The sequence below is a fragment of the Hemitrygon akajei genome, chromosome 7 (assembly GCF_048418815.1).
Source record: "Hemitrygon akajei chromosome 7, sHemAka1.3, whole genome shotgun sequence".
In the NCBI taxonomy this organism is placed as follows: Eukaryota; Metazoa; Chordata; class Chondrichthyes; order Myliobatiformes; family Dasyatidae; genus Hemitrygon; species Hemitrygon akajei.
The window spans coordinates 141,774,659-141,799,216 of NC_133130.1; the positions used below are offsets into that span (position 1 = coordinate 141,774,659).

At 43.2% G+C, this 24,558-nt stretch overlaps 1 long non-coding RNA gene across 2 annotated transcripts in view; it reads left to right on the forward strand.

Moving 5' to 3' along the window:
- The window catches only part of LOC140730997 (uncharacterized), a 566,791-nt gene that overhangs the window by 194,592 nt on the left and 347,641 nt on the right, over positions 1-24,558 (forward strand). For both annotated transcript variants that reach the window (XR_012099714.1, XR_012099715.1), the window contains exon 3: positions 24,311-24,367. This is a non-coding gene — a long non-coding RNA (uncharacterized lncRNA). The remainder of the gene's footprint in view (positions 1-24,310; positions 24,368-24,558) is intronic.

Here is a 24,558-nt window from a genome sequence, read left to right on the forward strand (position 1 = left end):
CACCTGTCACTGTCAGCACAGGGAGAGACAGAAGGAGATGTGAACACTTACCCAGTTCTCGCATGTTGAGTTCCCGCAGGGCAGAGTCGGACTCGTACTCCTCATGCAGGGCCTCCTCTGGAATAAATGCAACAGGCTGTAAGGTATCCTGACCACTCAGTGTTGACTATTTCCTAAACGGCTGTCTGTTTCTCTGTTTAATGTTCCCCACTGAGCTGAATCCAGAATGGACGATGAGCAAGTGGTATAACGGAATGGAGATAATGTCACATCTCAACTCTCTCCGCAATATCTAAAAGCTTTTATTGTACTCCCATCTCTTCTGTGTATTCCTGTTATTCAAATGAAGAAAGCAGCTGATCTGAGAGAGTCAGGGGAATATGAATAGTCACAAGCATGTAGTACTGTAGTGTTGAAGAGGGGGAAATGGTGATTCAAATAATCCCAGGTTCACCAAGGCTTCAGTCACACACGAGGTGAAATCATACAAATTTGTCTCACACTGGGACCACCTCCAGATCAATTCCAGCACTTCTCCCTTTCCTGTCCCAGTGTTTCTCACTTTTCCCAGACTCATTCTCAGGTTCCCACTTCACCACAGGTTCTCTCCATCCACCCTCGTGCCCACCTCTGGAATGCAGTCAGTATGTGTTTGCTGCCCTGACCTTGATCCTGACATCACTGACAGATCGTCATACTTAAGGAAAGCAGTTTCTCAGTTCAGAATGAACCTCTTCACCCCACATTTGTGGATCAGTCTATGTACCAACTGTGATATATCCCTTCTTGCCCCAGTCTGTGATCCAATTCGACCCACCTTCACCAGCTCTGCTTCCTCTCCCATCCTGTGTCTCCCCACATTCACACTGCACCAGGCCACAGAGAACATCTGGACCTGTGTGACCCAGGACCAAACTTCAAAACCCAGTGATCAGAACTGCATACAGTGTAAATATTGAACAGTTCAGCCAATATTTGAGGTGTGAGAGAGACATAATGATTCTGGTTTCAACATCTTACCATATCTTCAAAAACCAGATCCTTTTAGGTCCAGGACCATGGAATTCAACCCAAACAAAATCAGGAACTCCATCTACTTTTTCATCATCTCAGATTAAAAGATTCCTGATCGATCCCTGTACTTTGCTCTGGAGAGTCGCTTCCTCCATTTGAGGAAATCCTGTTTTCGCAACTCCTGTCCCATATATTTCCTTGTAGTTTTGTACAACACCGGAAGACTATTGGACCCAAAGTGTAACTGCTGGCTGTCTCAGTCATCCCATTACACCCATTTCGCTGCAACGTAATCACTGTCTCTCAATGTCCAACTATTCTCCCCAAATTATCCTTCTTACCACTTACACCATGGCTGATTTACAGGAACCAATTAACCTCCCAGTCTGCACATCTCTGGGAAGTGGGAGGAAACCAGATCACCAGGAGTAAACCACAGAGTCACTGGGAGTGGAACAAACCCACACAGACAGTATCGTGAGTCAGGATCAAACCCGTCTTTCTGAAGTTGTGAGATTAACGAACTAACATCAGTCACTGAAACCATCACTGCTTCGTATTGTGTTACATTCATTTGATAGATAGATACTTTATTCATCCCCATGGGGAAATTCAACTTTTTTCCAATGTCCCATACACTTGTTGTAGCAAAACTAATTACATACAATACTTAACTCAGTAAAAAATATGATATGCATCTAAATCACTATCTCAAAAAGCATTAATAATAGTAGCTTTTAAAAAGTTCTTAAGTCCTGGCGGTAGAATTGTAAAGCCTAATGGCATTGGGGAGTATTGACCTCTTCATCCTGTCTGAGGAGCATTGCATCGATAGTAACCTGTCGCTGAAACTGCTTCTCTGTCTCTGGATGGTGCTATGTAGAGGATGTTCAGAGTTATCCATAATTGACCGTAGCCTACTCAGCGCCCTTCGCTCAGCTACCGATGTTAAACCCTCCAGTACTTTGCCCACGACAGAGCCCGCCTTCCTTACCAGCTTATTAAGACGTGAGGCGTCCCTCTTCTTAATGCTTCCTCCCCAACACGCCACCACGAAGAAGAGGGCGCTCTCCACAACTGACCTATAGAACATCTTCAGCATCTCACTACAGACATTGAATGACGCCAACCTTCTTAGGAAGTACAGTCGACTCTGTGTCTTCCTGCACAAGGCATCTGTGTTGGCAGTCCAGTCTAGCTTCTCGTCTAACTGTACTCCCAGATTTTAGTATGAGATTTTAGTCCCCATGTTGGTCTTCATATCCCTGTAGACTTCATCCATACTGCCCCCAAAGCCTCTGACAGATTTCATTTCCAATACATCCCTCAGCTGGCAACTCGGACCTCTGATCAGAATGAATCATTACCCACCCCTCTCCGTCCACCCCATCGGCTTTGGTGACTGACCTGGAAGAGCCTGTCTCACCAACGCTACTTCTCTATTTCCCTCCACCTTTCAAACCCTCTCATTTGTGAACATTTCCCATCCTCCCTCTGCTCACCCCTCCTACTCTGCCCGTCAGTGCCTCTGTGATTCTTTGTCTGATACCCCGCAACATGTGACACCAGTGATGCTGTGTCAAAGCCCACTGTCAGTGCTATCCTCTACATAGCACCATCCAGAGACAGAGAAGCAGTTTCAGCGACAGGTTACTGTCGATGCAATGCTCCTCAGACAGGATGAAGAGGTCAATACTCCCCAATGCCATTAGGCTTTACAATTCAACTGCCAGGACTTAAGAACTTTTTTTTTTTTTTTTTTTAAAAGCTATTATTAATGCTTTTTGAGTTAGTGATTTAGATGCATATCATATTATTACTGAGTTAAGTATTGTATGTACAACAAGTGTATGGGACATTGGAAAAAATGTTGAATTTCCCCATGGGGATGAATAAAGTATCTATCTATCTATCTATCTATTCATAGGTTCATGAAAATCAACTCCCCACCACAAGGAGACAAAACTTTCCCACAAAGTGCAGAGGAACAATCTTCTGGAACCAAACACAGTGAGCAGTTTCACTGTGTGAAGACCAGATTTTCCCTGTGTGACCTGAATGATGGAGGGCCAATGTGAGCACTGGATGGTTCAGAGTGAAAGACCCCAAATGATTCTGCAGGGTGTTCATTTGCTGCCGGGTACTTTACACTTAGTCCTAGTTGTAAATAAACTGGAATGATGATTTTAAAATTTACGAGGAGATGAAGCAGGAAACACTTGGCAGGCCAGGCAGCATCTGTAGCAACTGCAGAGTGGGTTAAAGTTTCATGTTGAAGACACGTCATCATAATTGGTTCCACAGATGCTAAGGATGAGTGTTCCTGGGATGTTCTTACTTTTCACTGCAGTGAGGTGTCTAAACTCACTTTAATCATGTGTTGGGAGGCTGGTGTGTTTGTGGATAGCAGATGCAAATTGTCCATCAGTGAAATGCCTCCACAATCTTCCAGATAATGCTTATAATGAGTTATTCATTCTGAGTTTATTTTAGCTGAACTTATGACATAAACTAAGTTAATTTTGCATAAGTTTGATAGGAAAGCAGAGATATGTACAATCTACATTGAACTTATTCAGCATTACTGTTTGCATCAAATGTATATTAATGGACCAATGAGAACAGAGTTGTGTATCCGTATGGATAACCCGTGTTCTGGAGCGCTTCTGTAGGGTGAAAAAGAATGTTGTTATAGGACCATATCATCATCAGCAGCAGATGCCATGCTCTGTTTGAGTTTTGACTTCCATGGCCCACACACTCCTGTTTCGGGTTAAGTGGATCAATTCATTCATATTCATTTCTATTTGTCTGGCTGCTGTCTCGATCATCATTTGTCTTTGCCTTCCTCTTGCTTTCTTCCCTTCAATCTTTCCCATAATTACCGTGCATTCTTAATCCTCTTTCCTAATCACATGTCCAATGAAGTCACATTGTCTTTTCATGATCTCATACATTATTTCTCTTTTTGTGCTTGCTCTGTTCATGACATCCTCATTAGATATTTGTTTTGTCTATGATATTCTTTGCATCCTCCTCAAAAACCACATCTCTGCTGCTTCAATTCGTTCCTCATGTTACTAGATATTGTCCAACATTCTGAGCCATATAACATAGCTGGATGAACATAATATTTCAGTGCTCTGAGATGGTTTGTCATACATAGTTTAGTGTTGGTCAGTATACTCTTCATTTACATAAATATGTCTTTTGCCATGCCTATTCTTCTTTTGATGTCCATGTTACACCTGCCACTTGCCAGCTTCCCAAGTAGCAAAAGTTCTGTACTTGTTTTATGTCTTCCCCAATCTCAGCCTGCAGATAGGATTCTCCTTCTTTTTGGATAACACCATACATTCTGTCTTTTTGCAATCGATAGATAGATCCATTTTTGCACTTTCTTCAACAACTATATCAATTAAGTTTTGCAGTTCTGTCATAGGGTGGACGCTGGGAGCAGACCCAAATGCAAGACACAGACACTGAAGTACTAGGAACTGGACTGTGCTAGAGTTAGGGAAGGGACAGGACACAGACTAGGAGCTGGGACAGGAACACAGACTTGGGCTAGGGAAGTGGGACAAGGACAAGGAACTGGAAACTAGGAGCTTGGAGTCTGGTCTTGACTTGGGCTGGGACCCTGGAACTAGGCGAGGACGTGATGTGGCTAAAGGACTGGACATAGCTAGGGTTCCTTGAGGCTTGGCTACGGGACAAGACAAGACATGGGTATTTTCGAGGCTTGGCTGCAGGACCAGGTGAGGCTTGGCTGCAGGACCAGGTGAGGCTTGGGTTCTTTGAGGCTTGGGTATGGTGTCTGAGCTGGAGACTGGGCAAGGACCCAGAACCTGGGTCTTGACTCAGGCTTAGTCTCCAGAACTAGGGAAAGTCATGACGTGGCTACAGGACTGGATGAGGCTTGGATTCTTTGCCGTTTTCCTGGGTAGGACAAGGAACACCTGGGCTGGGCAAGGCACAAGGACAGGACGAGACATCGAAACCTTGACTTGGTCTTGGGAGAACAGGAACACAGGGACATGGAACACAGAGCTGGGACCCCTCCTTAGGAACAGGACTTGGGGCCGGCGCTCCATACAGAGTCAGGACCCCTCCTGGGGAGCAGGATGTAGGGTCGGGACTCATACACAGAACAGAGAGAGACGGTTCCCAACACAAGGTAGCGGCAAATGGCTGGACCTACCTGGTGAAGGTGTGGACACAGAGGCAGTTCCAAACAACGATAGACAGTTCCTTGTCTAGAAACTGCAAGACTCCGGTTTTGCTCCAGTGGTAGAACTTGACAGCGATACAGGTGAGGACGCAGGCAAGGCTTCAGGAGGAAGATGAAGGGAAGGGAAGGGAACAGTCCAGCCTCAGGGTAACAGCAAAGATGGCCAGGCTTAGTCAACGGAGGCAAGGACAGGAAGGGACAGATACAACTGCAGGATAATGGCAAAGACGGCCTGACTTACCCCACAGAGGAGAGGACAGGATATTGACGAGACAAACCAGCACCCAGACTTGAACCCACAGCCACTTATATTCCCAGCCCCAAACAAGCATCAGGTGCCTATGATTAAACCCAACTGAAACAAGGGACAGCCAGAAGACCCTAAGTCCGGAGTCCATAGACCAGACTGTGAACCGGAACGTGGATTTCACGGACCAGACCATGACAAGTTCTTGATCCATACTTGTAATTAACACAGTGTCATCCACATATCTAAAATTATTGATGTTTTCACCTCCAACTTTGATTCCCAAGATGTCTCTTATTTTTTATAATATTGTTTCATTGTACAAATTAAACAAATCAAGGGAGAAAACACACCCTTGTCTAACAGCAGCACAGGGGCGCCGCAGGGAACCGCAGGGACATTGGAAAAGAAGTTGAATTTCCCCATGGGGATGAATAAAGTATCTATCTACCTCTCTTGATTTTCATAAACTGACTCACTTCTCCATCTATTCTTACAGCGGCAGTTTGTTCCCAGTACAGATTTCTGATTGGGCAGAGGTCTTTTGAATCTTGATCTATTGTTTCCTGTAATATTTTGAATAACTTATTGTGCTTCACTTCATCAAATGTAGTCAATAAAACAAGCAAACAAATCTTTTTGCACTTGAATAGCTCGTTCTGACAGCACCCTTAATATCAAAATCGCGTTTCTTGTATCTTTGTCTTTACCAAAACGACATTGTTCTTTACCTATTTCAGCTTGTATCTTACTTTTAGCACTTGTCATCAAAAATCTTAGAAGTATCTTAGTGATATGACTCATTAAACATATGGTCCTATGTAATTCACATTCTGTTGCTCCTGGTTTCTTAGGAAGAGTGATAGGTACTGAGTTTTTCTACTCTTCTGGTATTATTCCAGACTCATAAATGTCATTGATTAAATCAGTAAGTTTTTCAATTCCATAATCTTCAAGGGTGATAATTTGTTCTATTACTAATTCATCAGGACCTGCTGCCTTTCCTTTCTTCGTCTTATTTATCGCATTATGAACTTCAGATTTTAATATAAAGTAAAACTTTAAAAACTAAAGAAGCAAAAGCTTGAACAATCTCTTGACTACTGGCAATTAATTAAAGAAGAAAACTTAAGGCAAAAAATTACAATTGAAGTAAGGAATAGATTTCAAAGTCTAGAAACAGAATCTTTTGAATGTGATACCAATCATATAGAAATGAAGTTTAACTCTCTAAAGGATGCCTTGGTAGAATCAGCAAAGTCAGTGTTTCCTAAAAAAGAGAAAAGCACAAAGAATAAATGGATGACAGATGAAATCAAAAGTCTAATGGAAGAAAGCAAATACTATAGAATAGAAGTCCTTAGATAAAAAAGTGAAAAGCTTATGTCAAAAAGTCAAAGAAGAATGGTTAAACCAGGAACATGAGCAACTAGAACGAATCCCGATTACTGATCCAAAAAGGGCACATCAACAGATCAAGAATATCACTGGTAAATAGCTCCTCTGTTTCTCAGGTGAATGTTTGAAAGCAAAGGACAGTACCATTATCATGGGAAAGGATGAGATTATGAACAGATGGACTTAATATATTCAGGAGTTGTTTGAAGACATTCAAGGCAAAAAAATAGCGATTCAGAAGAACATTGAAGGTCCAAGAATTTTAAAATCTGAAGTTCATAATGCAAAAAGACCATATATGAAGGCTAATAGTGCAGGTAATGTTATAAAACCAGAAGGCCATAAGATATAGGAGCAGAATTGGTCCATTTGGCCCAATGAGTCTGCTCTGCCATTTCATCATGGCTGATCCATTTTCTGCTCAGCCCCAACCTTCTGCCTTCTCCCCATATCCCTTCATGGACTGACTAATCGATAATCTATCAACCACTTTCTTAAATACAGCCAATGACTTGGCCTCCACATCCACCTGTGGCAACCAATTCCATAGATTCACCACTCACTGGCTAAAGAAATTTGTCCTCATCTCTGCTCTATTCTGAGGCTGTGTCACCTCCCAACATAGGAAACATCCTCTCCACATCAACACTATTGAAGCCTTTAGGTTTCAATGTGATCCCCCTTCTTTCTTCTGAATTCCACTGAGTAAATGGTCAAGAGCCATCAAATGCTCATCTGTTAGGGCTTTACCTACTGCAATAATTTTCATGAATGTCCCCTGAACCCTTTCCAATATCAGCACATCCTTTCTTCGATAAGGTCCTAAAACTGCTCACAATACTTCATGTAAGGCCTCACCAGTGCTTTATAAAACCTCAACATTACATGTTTGCTTATATATTCAATCCTCTTAAAATGAATGCTCACATTGCAGTTGCCTTCCTCATTACTAATTCAAACTGGAAATTAACCTTTAGGGAATCCTGCATGAGCGCTCCCAAGTCCATTTGCATCTTGGCATTTTGAAATTTCTCTCCATGTGGAAAATAGTGTGTACTCTTAGTTCTTCTACCACAATGCATGACAATACAATTCCTGATACTGTGTTCCATCGGTCACATATTTGCCCATTTACCCAAGACTTTCTGCAGCCTCTTTGCTTCCTCAAAACTATCTGCCCTTCCACCTATCTTGGGATTGTCCGCAAACTTGGCCACAGAGCCATCAATTCCTTCATCCAAGTCATTGACATATTACAGAAAAAGAAGTGGTCCCAACACAGACCCTCTGGAACACCACTTATCACTGGCAGTCAAGCAGGAAAGGTTCCCTCTATTCCAAATTATTGGCTCCTGCCAATCAGCCATTCCTCTAACCATGCTAATAACCTTCATGTAATACCATGGGCTCTTAACTTGTTAAGCAGCCTCATGTGCAGCAACTTGCAAATACACAAACTCCACCAATTTTCCTTTAGCCATCCTGCTGGTTATTTCTTCAAGGAATTCCCACAGATTTGTCAGGCAGGATTTTCTCTTCAGGAAATAATGCTGACTTTGGCATGTGTCTCCAAGTTCTCCAAAACCACATCCTTAACGATCAACTCCAAAATCTTCCCAATCACTGAGGTCAGACCAACTAATCTATAATTTCCTTTCTTTTGCCTCTCTCCCTTCTTGAAGAGTGCAGTGACATTTGCCATTTTCCAGTTCTCTGGAACCAGACCAGAATCTACTGAATCTACAGAATCCACATCCTAGCTAGTGTTTGGAGGCCTGTATATAACAACCATCAGGGTCTTTTTACTCTTTGCAATTACTTTATTCTACCCACAAAGATCCTACATCTTCTGATCCTGTCACCTTTTTTTAAGGAACTACTTTCATTTTTACCTACAGAGCCACACCACCCCCTGACTACCTGCTTGTCCTTTTAAAATAATGAGTATCCTTGGATGTTGAGCTCCCAACCATAATCTTTCAGCCACAAATCAGTGATGCCCACAATGCCATACCTGCTGATCTCTAAGTGCACTACAATATCATTTATCTTATTTCGTATCAGTGCATTAGTGATGCCAAATTAAAAAGGGTAGCAAATACGGTACTGAAAGTGTTATATCTCAATAAATCAGGTGGATGATCTTGTTGTACTATTGCAGATGATCAGATATGATGTTGTGGCCATCACTGCATCGTGGCTGAAAGATGGTTGTAGTTGGGAGCTGAATGTCCAAGGTTACACATTGTATCAGTGTGATAGAAAGTTAGGCAGAGGGGGTGGCATGACTCTACTCGTAAAGAATGGCATCAAATCAAATTATATAAGATTGGAAGATGTTGAATCTTTGTGGGTTAAGTTAAGAAACTGCAAGGGTGAAAGGACACTGATGGCAGTTATATTCAGGCCTCCCAACAGTAGCTGGGATGTAGACCACAGATTACAACAGGAAATAGAAAAGGTGTGTCAAAAGGGCAATGTTATGATAGTGATAGGAGATTTCAACATGCAGGTTGATTGGGAATATCAGGTTGGTAATGGATCACAAGAGTGAATTTGTTGAATGTTTACGAGATGGCTTTTTAGAGCAGTTTGTCATTGAACTTACTAGGGGATCAGTTATACTCGAGTGTGTGTAATGAACTGGAGGTGATTAGGGAGCTTGAGGTAAAAGCACCCTTGGGAGGCATTGATCACAATATGATTGAGTTCAACTTGAAATATGAAAGTAAAATCTGACTTAGCAGTATTTCAGTGGAGTAAAGAAAATTACAGTGGTATGAGAGAGGTTTTGGCCAAAGTAAATTGGAAGGCGATGCTGGCAATGACAGCAGAGTAACAATGGTGTGAGTTTCTGGGGAAATGAGGAAGATGCAGGATAGTTGTATTCCAAAAACAAAGAAATACTCAAATGCCAAAATAGTAGAGCTGTATCTGACAAGGGAGGTCAAAGATAATGAAAAAGCAAATTAAAGGGCATACAGCAAAGCAAAAATTAGTGGGAAGACAGAGGATTGGGAAGCTTTTTAAAACCTAGAGAGCAACTAAAAGAGCCATTAGGAAAGAAAAGATGAAATATAAAAGTAAGCTAGCAAACAATATCAAAGTGGATAGTAAAAGTTTTTTCAAGTATGTAAAAAATAGAGAGATGAGAGTAGATATAGGACTGCTAGAAATTGAGGCCAGAGAAATACTAATGGGGTCAAGGAGATGGCAGATGAAGTAAATGAGTATTTTGCATCATTCATTACTGTGGAAGACACTGGACCAAATGTTGAAGTGTGTCAGGGAAGAGAAGAGAGTGCAGTTACTATTCCAAAGGAGAAGGTGCTCAAAAAACTGAAAGACCTTAGAGTACATAAGTCACCCGGGACAGATGAACAGCATCCTTGGTTTCTGAAAGAGGTAGCAGTCGAGATTGTGGAGGCATTAGTAATGATCTTTTAAGAATCATTGAACTCTGACATGGTTCAAGAGGACTGGAAAATTGTAAATATCACTGCACTCTTCAAGAAAGGAGGAAAGCAGCAGAAAGGAAATGATAAGGCCAGTTAACCTGGCCTCAGTGGCTGGAAAGATGTTGAAGTCAATTGTTAAGGATGAGGTTATAGAGTATTTGGTGTCACAGGATAAGATAGGACAAAGTCAGCATGGTTTCCTTGAGGGAAAATCTTGCCTAATGAACCTGTTGGAAGTCTTTGAGGAGATTGCAAGTAGGATAGATGAAGACGTTGTGGCAGATGTTGTATATTTGGACTTTCAGAAGGCCTTTGACAAAGTGCCACACATGAGGCTGCTTACCAAGTTAAGAGCCCATGGAGTATTAGGAGAGTTATGGGCATGGTTAGAGCACTGGATGATTGGTAGGTGGAATAAAAGGATACTTTTCTGGTTGGCTGCCAGTGACTAGTGGTTTTCCCCAGGTGTTGGTGTTGGGACCGCTTCTTTTTATGCTGTATATCAATGGTTTAGGTGATGGAATAGATGGTTTTCTTGCCAAGTTTGCAGATGATATGAAGATTGGTGGAGGGACAAGTAGTGTTCAGGAAACAGACAGGCTGCAGAAGGACTTAGATGATTAGGAGAATGGGCAAAAAAGTGGCAAATGAAATACAATGTTGGAAAATGCATGGTCATGCACTTTGGTAGCGAAATTAATGTGCAGACTATTTTCTAAATGGGAAGAAAATCCAAAAATCTGAGATGCAAAGGGACTTGGATCTCAACAGAACAATCTTGTGCAGAACAATCTAAAGGTTAATTTGCAGGTAGAGTTGGTGGTGAGGTATGCAAATGCAATGTTAGCGTTCATTTCAGGAGGTCTAGAATCCAGGAGCAGGGATGTGATGCTGAGGCATTGTAAGGCACTGGTGAGGCCTCACTTTGAGTATTGTGAACAGTTTGGGCTCCTCATCTAAGAAAAGATGTGCTGGCATTGGAAAGGGTTCAGAGGAGGTTCACAAGGATGATTCGGGGAATGAAAGATTTATCATACAATCAATATTAGATTGCTCTATGTCTATGCTGGAATTTAAAAGGATGAGGAGGGATCTTACTGAAATCTTTTGAATATTGAAAGGACTAGATGCAGAAAGAATGTTTCCCATGGTGGGGGAGTCTAGGACAAGAGGGCTCAGCCTCAGGATCGAGGGGTGCCAATTTAAGAGAGGGATGCGGAGAAATTTCTTTAGCATGGTGAACCTGTGGAGGTCAGGCAATTGTGTATATTTAAGGCAGAGCTTGATTGGTTTTTAATTGAACATGGCATCAAAAATAACTGGGAGAAGGCCACGGAGTGGGGTTGAGGAGGGCCAAAAAACAATCAGCAATGATTGAATGGTGGAGCAGACTCAATGGACCAAATGGCCTAATTCTGCTCCTATGTCTTATGGTCTTATGGTATAATACATACGTTCAAATATAACACCTTCAGTCCTGTATTCATCACCCTTTTTGATTTTTCCCCCTGTTAGACTGCAACTCATCCCACTGACTGCAATTGTCTGCCTATCCTACTGACAGGTCTGTCCTTTACCCCTCCTGACAGACATCCAGGTATCTACCTCCTGCAATCTAGGGGTAACTACCTCCCTGTAGCTCCTATCTATCACCTCTTCAGTTTCTGAGCCGAAGTTCATCGAGCTGCAGCTCCAGTTCCTCAACACATTCTCTGAGGAAGGGTAGTTCGGTACCCCTGGTGCAGATGTGGTTATCTGGGAGGTTGGATGTCTCCCAGAATTCCCACATCTCACACAAATAACATATTGCAGCCCCTGGAGACATTCTCATTACTCTAACTGAAAACTAACAGACAAACAATGAAGAGACAAAAACAAGAAACTTATCAGATACATACTTTACCCAAGCCTGAGAGCCAATGCTTCCCCACTCTAACACTGGTCCACTGCAACAATGGCCGCTCCCCTTGTCCCCTGTCTTACTTTTATTTGCTAATGACTCACTGTTTGATCTAGGCAACATGGCAATTCATTGTAGACAGTCACAAGAGATAGCAGATGCTGGAATCTGGAGCAACAAACAACTCCCAGAGGTGGAGGGGCATCTGTGAGTGAAATGTAATTGCTGGTGTTTCAGTTCTAACTGTTCTATTCATTCTATAGATCAGGTGTTAATACAGAATTGTGGGACTTGTTATACTGACCTGGTGTAATACAGAACAAAAGATGCAACAGGAGGGAGAACATATCTGTTATGTCTCCTGTGCAGTTTGATCGACCTGATTCACATTGGAGACAAGGACCGTCTAATGAAAGCTGAAACTACAACGCCAGCTGTTCATCTACCTGTGCTGACAATAAGAAATTGCCAATGATGCTTTAACAAGTGAAATTTGTGCTGCTGAGTTCAAAATCTCTGCTCATGACTCAGTGTGATCTGAGACACTGAATTACGTCAACTTTGTTAAAGTACAAAATGTGAAAACCAGCTCTAATGATTATGAATTGATGTTTTAAATTACAGTTCAGGTCAGTGGCCTAAAACATCAAACATTTCAGTCCCACAGGTCCATAAGGCAAAAATTAGTGTGAAGTTTGAGAAAGTCAGAGAGTAAGTAGAAGATGCTTACATGGACGAGAACGTTGGACAGCAAACCGGAGGAACCTGGACTAGGACTTGGCCATGGAGCCTGGACTTGGACTTGGACAGGGAACCTGGACTTGGACTTGGACAGGGAACCTGGACTTGGACTTGGAAACGGAAATGGAGACGGAGCCTGGACTTGGATTTGGACAGGGAACCTGGACTTGGACTTGGACTCGGACACAGACACGGAGCCTGGACTTGAACTTGGAAACGGAAATGGAGACGGAGCCTGGACTTGGATTTGGACTCGGACACGGAGCCTGGACTTGGATTTGGACTCGGACACGGAGCCTGGACTTGGATTTGGACTCGGACACGGAGCCTGGACTTGGATTTGGACTCGGACATGGAGCCGGACTTGGACTTGGACTGAGACATGGAGCCTGAAGTTGGACATGGAGCCTGAACTTGGATTTAGACTCAGACACAGAGCCTGGACTTGGATTTGGACTCGGACATTGAGCCCGGACTTGGACTTGATCTCAGACACAGAGCCTGGACTTGGACTCGGACATGGAGCCTGGACTTGGACTTGATCTCAGACACGGAACCTGGACTTGGACTTGGACATGGACATGGAACCAGGTCTCAGCAGGACACGAGACGACAAAACCAAACAAAGCCAGACACTTTGTATCTTGACTCCGAGTAGTGGGAAATGGCCAGCAATCCTCGGCTGGACAGTAGACGATAAAACCCAACAATGACAGACAATTCGTATCTTGGCTCAGAGTAGTGGCTAACAGCCTGCAATCCTCGGCAGGATACGAGATGCTAAAAACAAGCCACAACAGACATTTTGTAACTTGACTCAGAGTAGGGGCCACCAGCCAGTAATTCACAGCTGCCCATGAAAATGACAGAATTCACAAAGCAACCCCAGACACCAAAGCAACTAAGAGTCCACTATTCTTGGCGGCCCAAAACGTGCTTTGCCGCAGTAACTCAGGGGACGGTCCAGTCCCGAGTTGATGTAAGCTCGAGTTTTTATGCTGCCAGTTCAGATGAAAATCAAGCGCCTTAATCAAGAAGCTAGGTAAAACACAGGGAGAAGGAAATTAACAGAAGTGAGGAATCAATGGACTGGACTGTGACACATAAGGAGGGAAGGGATGAAAAATGAAGGTAAAGTGGTCACTAATATCAAAGAGCATACCAAAAGATTTTTCAGATATACTGTATAAAGAGTAAAAGAGAGGCAGAAGTAGATACCGGACAGTTGGAGAGAAAGTAATGGGAGACAAGTAAAAGGCAGACAAACTAAGTTACTCCACTCTTCAAGAAGCGAAGGGGGAAAAGCATGGAAACTGTAGAGTCGTTAGTCTGAGCTCAGTGGTTTGGAAGATGTTGGAGTCAATTGTTAAGGAGGAGGTCTCAGGGTATTTGCACACATGATGAAATAGACCAAAGTCAGCATGGTCTTCTGAAAGGAAAATCTTGCTGGACCAATCTGTTGGAAATCTTTGAGGACGCTACAAACAAGATAGGTGAAGGAGAAGTGGTGGATATTGTGTACTTGGATTTTCAGAAGGCTGAATCCAAATTATTCATAATAGTCACAAAGAGCAGGGTCAGGGAACAGATCCCTGTAGAACATCAGTAGTCACTGACCTCCAGGCAGAAATTGCTCCCTCTACAACCAAACTCTCCCTTCAGTGGGCAAATGATTTCTCATTCCACAGAAACAAGTTTTCCTGGTTCCCATTCCCCCTGACTTTCTGAATGAGCCAACCATGGTGAAAGACATCAAATGCCTTACTAAAATCCATATACTGTGCACTACATCCACTGCTCTATCCACATTCTCAAAGAATTCAATCATTGTAATGAGGCATGACCTGCCTCTCACAAAGCTGTGTTGACTATACCCAGAATATGCTTCTTCAAATGCTCATAAATCCTGTCTCTGTGAGTCTTCTCCAATCATTTGCCAACTACTGAAGTTCGACTCACTGGTCTACAATTTGCAAAGTTATCCCTATTCTCTTTCTCAAACAGAGAGGGGCAGCAAATTTCTTAGACATCTGGTGCTCTCCAGTCATCTGGTATTGCTCCTGTGGCCAAAAAAGACACAAAAATCATCTCCAAAGTCACAGCAAACTCTTCCCTCACTTCCCATTGTGACCTGAGGCATATCATGTCTGCTTTGGGACTTAAATATTTTCATGTTTTTCCAAAGCACATCCACCTCAACCATGCCATATCAGTCTGTTTTACATTGCTTTCAAAAACATCAAGGTCTCTCTCACTAGTGAACACAGAAGCAAAGTATTCAATAAGGATCTCTTGCATCCTCCAACTCCTCGTATTTTCTTAGAGCGTTGAGGAACACCATTGTACCCGTGGAGAAACTGTGGGCTCCCCAAGCAATCACACCCATTCTGCTGTGAACTACTTTCTCTCACATGGACATCACCCTCCACCCACTTACACAATGGTAATTACAGGAACCAGTTAACCTCCCAGCCTGCCCATCTCTGGAATGTGGGAGGAAACCAGGCACTCTGGGGAAAACCACACTCACAGGGAGACAGTGCAAACCTCACACAGACTGTGCCATAGCTCAGGATTGAACCCGTCTCTCTGGAGCTCTGAGTCAAAAAACTAATGTTAGTCTCTATGCCGGTCTGCTTCCAGTTGGATTACATCCATTTATTTAAGATTTCAGTCCTGGTGTTGGTCATAAGCTCCTGGCTGTATTCACCCACTCTGCCTCCACAGCTTTGGACAGTTTTCATTTCCACCACATCCCCCAGCCCTGCAACTCTGACCTGTGATTCATTGTGTCCACCATAGACCCCTGTCTGTTCGTCTCAGTGTCTTAGGTGACTGACTGTGAAACAGCCTCTCTTACCCATCTTGCTTCTCCACTTACCTGCATCCTTCAAAATCTTCTCATTTGTGTCCTTCCAACCTCCTTAGACTCACTCTGCTCTGACGCTTGGTGTGTGAACAATTCTCTCTCTGATACCCTGTAACACTGTAATACCTGTGGTTCTGTGTAAATGCCAACTTTCAGTGTTCGTCATTGCCTTGTGAAAAACAAATCCCAAACCATGAGGAGTCAAACCTCTCTCCCAAAGTGTAAAGGGAGCACCTTCTGGAACAGCGGTCTAATGAGCTGTATCACTGTGTGAGGAAACACATTCTTCATGTTTGGTCCTGAACAATGGGGGAGCAGTGAGTGCACTGGGCAGCTCACATTGAAAGATTTTGAACAATGATGATGGGCATTCATTCCCTGCCTGGTATTTACATTATGCTCCTGCTTGTAAATGAATTGAAATGTTGATTGTTAAAACTGAAAAGAGACAAACCTGTAAACTCTCATCAGGTCAGACAGCATCTGTGGCAACAGCAAAGGGTGTTAAAGGTTCATTCTGAAGAAATGTCATCAGAATTAATTCCACTAAACTGCTGAATATTCCGAGCATGTCTTTGTGTCACTTCAGTGAAGGTTCAAATCCCACCTACATCCTGTGTCGGGAGGCTGGTGCGTTTCATGATAGCAGAATGCAAATTTCCCATCAGTGAAATGTCTCCATAAACTTTATCGGGTAATGTTTCTGATGACTTTTTCAATGATAGAGTTCATTTCATCTGAACTGTGGGAATAAAACAAAGTTAATTTTGCATAAATTGTTAAGAAAGCAAAGGTAAATACAATATGTATTGTTATCTCAGCTGTTCTGTGTTCACCAGATGTGTATGTCAAAGGGCCAGTGAGGACACTGTCAGGTATCTGTATGGATAACATGTTTTCTGTAGTGTTGCTGTAAAGGTCACAAAGGTCCCTGTTTGAGGACACTTTACGAATGTTCATAGCACTGTTAATCTTTTATCTGGATCTGGGTGAGCATTAGCTGGAGAAGCAGTGAGTGAAATTGCATTGTGTTCTGGCATACTCAGTAATGGCCAGTGCAAATCCGTTACCCCTGCGCATCAAAAAATGGTCAAGTGGAGATTTTACAGTTGGCCCTTTCACTGGAACAACCTGGTTACCGCTTCTGTTGGAGCAGCGTGGGTGAGTGACTCTGTGTATTCTGTCAATGGCAGCACATTCCAAATGCAAACCAAAGCCAGTGCAAACACTGAGGACTGGGAGAAATTCAGAGTCCAGCAGAGGAGGACAATGGGCTTAATAAGGAAAGGGAAAAAAGATTATGAGAGAAAGCTGGCAGGGAACATAAAAACTGACTGTAAAAGCTATTATAGATACGTGAAAAGAAAAAGACTGGTCAAGACAAATGTAGGTCCTTTACAGTCAGAAACAGGTTAATTGATCATAGGGAACAAAGATATGGCAGACCAATTGAATAACTACTTTGGTTCTGTCTTCACTAAGGAGGACATAAATAATCTTCCAGAAATAGTAAGGGACCGAGGGTCTAGTGAGATGGAGGAACTGAGGGAAATACATATTAGTAGGGAAGTGGTGTTAGGTAAATTGAAGGGATTAAAGGCAGATAAATCCCCAGGGCCAGATGGTCTGCATCCCAGAGTGCTTAAGGAAGTAGTCCAAGAAATAGTGGATGCATTAGTGATAATTTTTCAAAACTCCTTAGATTCTGGATTAGTTCCTGAGGATTGGAGGGTGGCTAATGTAACCCCACTTTTTAAAAACGGAGGGAGAGAGAAACCGGGGAATTATAGATCAGTTATTCTGACATCAGAGGTGGGGAAAATGCTGGAGTCGGTTATCAAAGATGTGATAACAGCACATTTGGAAAGAGGTGAAATCATCAGACAAAGTCAGCATGGATTTTTGAAAGGAAAATCATGTCTGATGAATCTTATAGAATTTTTTGAGGATGTAACTAGTAGAGTGGAAAGGAGAGAACCAGTGGATGTGGTATATTTGGATTTTCAAAAGTCTTTTGACAAGGTCCCACACAGGAGATTAATGTGCAAACTTAAAGCACACGGTATTGGTGGTATGGTATTGATGTGGATAGAGAATTGGTTGGCAGACAGGAAGCAAAGAGTGGGAATAAACGGGAACTTTTCAGATTGGCAGGTGGTGATTAGTGGGGTACCGCAAGGCTCAGTGTTGGGGCCCCAGTTGTTTACAATACATATTAATGATTTAGACGAGGGAATTAAATGCAGCATCTCTAAGTTTGCGGATGACACAAAGCTGGGCGGCAGTGTTAGCTGTGAGGAGGATGCTAAGAGGATGCAGGGTGACTTGGATAGGTTAGGTGAGTGGGCAAATTCATGGCAGATGCAATTTAATGTGGATAAATGTGAGGTTATCCACTTTGGTTGCAAGAACAGGAAAACAGATTATGATCTGAATGGTGGCCGATTAGGAAAAGGGGAGGTGCAACGAGACCTGGGTGTCATTGTACACCAGTCATTGAAAGTGGGCATGCAGATACAGCAGGCGGTGAAAAAGGCAAATGGTATGTTGGCATTCATAGCAAGAGGTTTCGAGTACAGGAGCAGGGAGGTTCTACTGCAGTCGTACAAGGCCTTGGTGAGACCACAGCTAGGGTATTGTTTGCAGTTTTGGTCCCCTAATCTGAGGAAAGACATTCTTGCCATAGAGGGAGTACAAAGAAGGTTCACCAGATTGATTCCTGGGATGGCAGGACTTTCATATGAAGAAAGACTGGATCGACTAGGCTTATACTCACTGAAATTTAGAAGATTCAGGGGGGATCTTATTGAAACGTATAAAATTCTGAAGGGATTAGACAGGCTAGATGCAGGAAGATTGTTTCCGATGTTGGGGAAGTCCACAATGAGGGGTCACAGTTTAAGGATAAAGGGGAAGCCGTTTAGGACCGAGATAAGGAAGAACTTCTTCACACACAGTGTGGTGAATCTGTGGAATTCTCTGCCACAGGAAACAGTTGAGGCCAGATCATTGGCTATATTTAAGAGAGAGTTAGATATGTCCCTTGTGGCTAATGGGATCGGGGGTATGGAGAGAAAGCAGGTACAGGGTTCTGGGTTGGATGATCAGCCATGATCATACTGAATGGCAGTGCAGGCTCAAAGGGCCAAATGGCCTACTCCTGCACCTATTTTCTATGTTTCTACTTTGTGGGGATGGACGGCATTTAAAGATCCGTCTGCCATGAGAGATCACAGTTGCTAAGCCCTGAGTAATATCCTCACAAGCACAGAAGTCTGAATGAACCAAGGAGGACTCATTAGTGGGACTGAAGCTCTATACACAGAATAAGCAAAAAGTACAAATGACCAGAACCCATAATATATTGAGCAGATTATGTGGGTTTCACAGTGACCTTAACAGAGGCCTTCACTGTACATTTTATATCCATAGTTCTTGTATATTTATTTCGTGAAAAAAGATCATTTAAAAAAAATCAGAATAATTACCTCTAAATGGCACACAGTCCCACCACTCTGTGTTGTGTTGGAGGGAGTGGATTTTGATCAAGTGACTATGCTGGAGGTTGTCAGGTCTTTGTGGTGTCAAACTCCTCTGGGCAGTGGGAGAGTATTCCATCACCCTCTCTCCTTGTGCGTTGCACTTTTTGGGGTGTCAGAAAATGTCACTCAACCTTTGACTTGTTTTTTATTTGGTAGCCATCATATTTATATGCTGGTCTAGTGAAGGTTCTGGTCAATATGTGCACAGGTTGATTATCAGTGGGAATAAGAAAGAACGGCCTTGCACTTCATCACAATTGTGCTGTTGTACCTTCTGGAGACTGTGTAGTAAGAATGTTAGAGACAGTACATCCATCTGGAATTATATGGACAGTAGGCATTAATACAGAGAAAAGTATATTTAAAAAATCTATTGAAACAGTACCTGCAAGTAGTTATCAGAGTTGATGGGTTCAGTGACTACTGCTAGGTTTTCCAGCTCACAGCTGAAGAGAGCCACGTTCAATCCTGAGCAATGGTGTTGTCCTGGTGAGTTTCCTCCCACATCCCAGAGACATGCAGGCTGGCAGGTTAATTTGTTCCGGTAATTTAGCGGGGAGGGAGGGGGAGGGAGGGGGAGGGAGGGGGAGGGAGGGGGAGGGAGGGGGAGGGAGGGGGAGGGAGGGGGAGGGAGGGGGAGGGAGGGGGAGGGAGGGGGAGGGAGGGGGAGGGAGGGGGAGGGAGGGGGAGGGAGGCTTACAGCAGAATTGGATTACTGAGACAGCTAGTAGTTACACTTTGGGTCCAATAGTCACTTCCAGTGTTGTAAGAAAATAAAAGGAAATAAATGTGATAGGAGTTGGGAAAACAGGATTTCCTTGTGGAGGAAGGGAATGGCCACATAAAAATATGGAAGAATTGGGAATATATATTTTTTTTAAATGAAGGAAAAGCAGGTATAACTCCTGACTTTAATTGGGTTGAAATACTTGGTCCTGGAGCTGAAAAGGATCTGGTTTTTGAAGATCTGGTAAGATGTTGTAAACCAGAATATTATGTCTCTCTCACTCCTCAGATATTGCCTAAACTGTTCAATATTTACAGTATATGAGGTTCTGATCACTGGGGTCTGAAGTTTGGTCCTGGGTCACACCCGTCCCAATGTTCTCTGTGGCCTGGTGCAGTGTGAATGTGGGTAGACGGGGGTTGGAGGAGGAAGCAGAGCTGGTGAAGATGGGTCCCATTGGATCACAGACTGGGGCAAGAAGGGATACGTCACAGTGGTTACACAGATCAATCAACAAATGTGAGGTGAAGAGGTTTCTGAGCAGAGAAACTGCTTCCCTTAAGTATGATGAGCTATCAATGATGTCAAGATCAAGGTCAGGGCAAGCAAACACATATTGACTGAGAGCTCAGAGCATTCCAGAGGTGGGCACGAGGGTGGATGGAGAGAACTTGTGGTGAAGTGGGAACCTGAGAATGAGTCTGGGAAAAGTGAGAACCACTGGGACAGGAAAGGGAGAAGTGCTGGAACTGATCCGGAGCTGGTCTCAGTGTGAGACAATCTTCCATGATTTCAACTCATGTGTGTCTGAAGCCTTGGTGAACCTGGGATTATTTCAATCACCAATTTGCCCCTCTTCCCTCAACAGCACTACAATCTTGGGTCTGTTCATATTCTCCTGACTTTCTCAGATCAGCAGTTTTCTTCTTTTGACAAATAGGAATGGTTGTAAGAATTGGGATTGGAATTATTGTCACATGTACTGTGACAAGTGGAAAGCTTGTCTTGTGAACTGTTTATACAAATTAAATCACGATACTGCATTGAGGTAGAAGAAGGTAAAACAATGACAAAGCAGAGTAAAGTTCAGTGTAGGTGAAATATAAGGTGTGAGGTCATATGAAGGTAGATTATAAGGTTGACAGCATCATATTGTTCCATTTATTAGTCTTGTAGCAATGGATTGAAAGATGTCCTTGAGCCTGGTCTCTGGGGTGAGTGGGGTTTTTGATTATGTTTTCTATTTACTGAGGCAGCAAGAAGAGTTGACAGAGTCTATGGAACAGAGGCTGTTTCTGTGACACGATGAGTTATGTCCACAACTCTCTGCAGTTGCTTGCAATCATTGGCAGAGCAGTTGCCAAAGCAAATCATGATGCATCCAGATAGTAATTGGTAAGGCTTGATGGAGAAACGCTGAACTTCTTTAACCCCTTGAGGAAGTAGAGGCATCGGTGAACTCTCTTGTCTGTGGCATCAATGGGGTTGGACTAGGACAGACTATGATTGATGTTCACTCCTAGGAATTTGAAGCTCTCAACCTCAACATTGCTGATGTAGACAGGAGCTTCTGCACCTCTCTCCTTCAGTGATATGACTCAATGTTACTAAGCTCACTACATCTTTCCTGAACTCTGAATCACTGTTATTTGAGATATGACCAGTATGATGGCAACATCTGTAAACTTCTAGATGGAGATAGAACAGATCTGGGCTGCAGGGAGTAGAGTAGAGGGCTGAGGTCTCAGCCTTATGGGGCACCAGTGTGCTGGGTGTCTATCCTTCTGCCTGGGGTCAGTTGATCAGGAGGTCAAGGAATGGAACAACAATAAAAGCTTTAACATTATGTGGTTTTGGAGATGAGGTCTGACATTATCTCAATCGGTTGTTAGCTGGAACCTGATTAGCAACCTGATAATTTCTCTTGCGACAATGGACAAAGATATTCCAGCAAACAGGTGTGTATGTGTGGAGGGAGGAGGTGATGCTCAGTGCATCTGCTCTGAGATGTGATGATATGAGGGTACTTAATAGGGTGGCAGGAATGGCAGCTCACCACTCAACATTACAGCTGCAATCATGAAGACAGTCTCTCTTCTTGGGCTTTTGGTCATGGTGTCAGTGGTTGCCCTCCATTCTGCTGGGGCAGGTGAGTGACTCCAACACTTATTCTTTCTTCCAGTGGTGTCTGGTCTCAGAATAGTACCTTGTCTGCAAAGATGAATGATGACAGAGGAGATGATACAATGTAGCTGGACCTCCTAGCTCACAGCCTGGGTGTCTACAGCCCTACTCTGAGGGCAGTAAAGGAGGCTGGCACCTCTGTTCCAACCTCTGTTCAGCAGTAGTACTGAATGTGATTAGACTGAAACAACAGTCCCCCCTCCAACAAATAACACCTTCATTTATCATTGAGAAGGATAGATTCCCTGAACATCTTAAAGCATCCATAATATCCGGAGAGCACAAGGTGTTAATCAGACAAATTATTTGCTGCTTTCATTGTGGTGGGAATGAGGAGAGTCTCCTCCCTCATGGTAATGTTCCTATTTCTGGTGGAATTGACAAAAGGGATGAAATTCCTTGGGAGGTGACTGATAGGCAGATGGAGAGGGAGGACACAGCCCGACAGTGGGGCAGAGAGCAGGGAGCCGAAGGATTGGTCCTGTCTTTTCTGAAACCTGAGGGAGTTATTGAACTTCCTCCACTATCTGAGTTTTAGAGGCTAGAGATCAGAACAGTCACTTCTAACAAAGGACCTGGGTAATCTGGACTCCACAGTTCAGCGGGTGAGACGGAAGTGGACACACAACTTGTGGAAGATAGATATAAGCAAAAAATCTCTTTAGCTGCTGACCCCGTGATCACTGACACTTTGCTGGTGCTGGATATTGAAATGTCATCAAATAATTTTTTTTTAAATTTTTTAAATTAGTTTTTCAAAACATTTTACAAAATTAAAAACCCCAAATCCCAATAAGGAGCATTAATACAGTGCAAGATTAAGCATACAATAACAATGCTACAAAGGAAGATAATTTAACAAAAAAGCACCTAAATTAAAGACAAGTGAGCTTAGTGTCCTCCCCAAGCCCCATAACACAAGAAAAAAAACAACTCCAGACCAACCACCACACAGTATAAAGAGTATAAGTCCGGACAGTCAAACTCCCAGACTGTGAATACACTTAGCAACAGAGGATAATAATGCCTGCTACCAGAAAAAAAAGGGAGCTGAAAGCAAGGGACCGAAAAGAAAAAAAAAAGAAAAAACCCTAGTCAAGAGGAAGGTTATGAAAGTACTCGATAAAAGGTCCCCAGACCTTATGGAACTTTAGATCCGAATTAAGAACTGAATAATGAATTTTTTCGAGGTCCAAGCAGGCCATAATGTCGTTAAGCCATTGCGCATGAGTGGGCGGGGCAACATCTCTCCATCTAAGGAGGATCAAGCGTCTCGCCAGGAGAGAGGCAAAGGATAGTATTCGGCATTTGGTCGGACCCAGACATAAATCTGTCTCGCCCCAAAAACCGAACAGAGCAATTAAGGGGTTAGGTTCTAGGTGCTGATTCAAAATACCCGATAATGTAGTGAAGACATCTTTCCGGAATTTCTCCAAGCTAGGACAGAACCAGTACATATGGATGAGAGAGGCCACGCCCCTCTTGCATTTATCACAGAGCGGACTAATGCCAGGGTAGAATCGAGGTAGTTTAGATTTAGACATATGGGCTCTATGAACAATCTTAAACTGTAAAAGGCAATGGCGAGCACAAGTCATCAAAAACTTTGATCCTGTTCCACAGGATCGAGCACAAGTACTTGTCCATATTGTCATATGCACAAAATACATGGACGCACAAGGGCAGCAAAAACTTACTAGCAGCAAAATCACAATCACGTACCTCAGATAAGCAAAGTTCACACAAAAAAAAAGACTTAAACTGGTTCATTTATTAGATGTCAGACCAGCAGGGACTTTGTGTCTTCTCGCTCCCTTCCTGGTATAAGCTATGTCTGTCCTGTAAACCGGCTTTTACAGTCACCTCCTGTGATACGGTTCACTCATTACACACCAGTGCAATGTCCATTCTCTGCCCAATGGGGATATTACACAAAGTGCCGGGAAATACCTAACACGGACAGCTCCGGATATGTTATAGCTTGTTGTATTTATTCCAGAGGAGGCTATGCGTGAGCTGGACCCTGCCCTGAGGGAGATCGACATGCGAGAACTGGGTAAGTGTTCACATCTCCTTCTGTCTCTCCCTGTGCTGACAGTGACGGGTGAGGTTCCCCTCCCACCACTTCCCCGGCTCTACTCTGGGAGCAGCGTCTGCAACAACGGGTAACATTGACGTTTTTAACCTGACGCTGGAGAGACAAAAGTGTAGAACAATGTTCTGAGGGGGAGATGAAACAGGGTGGGG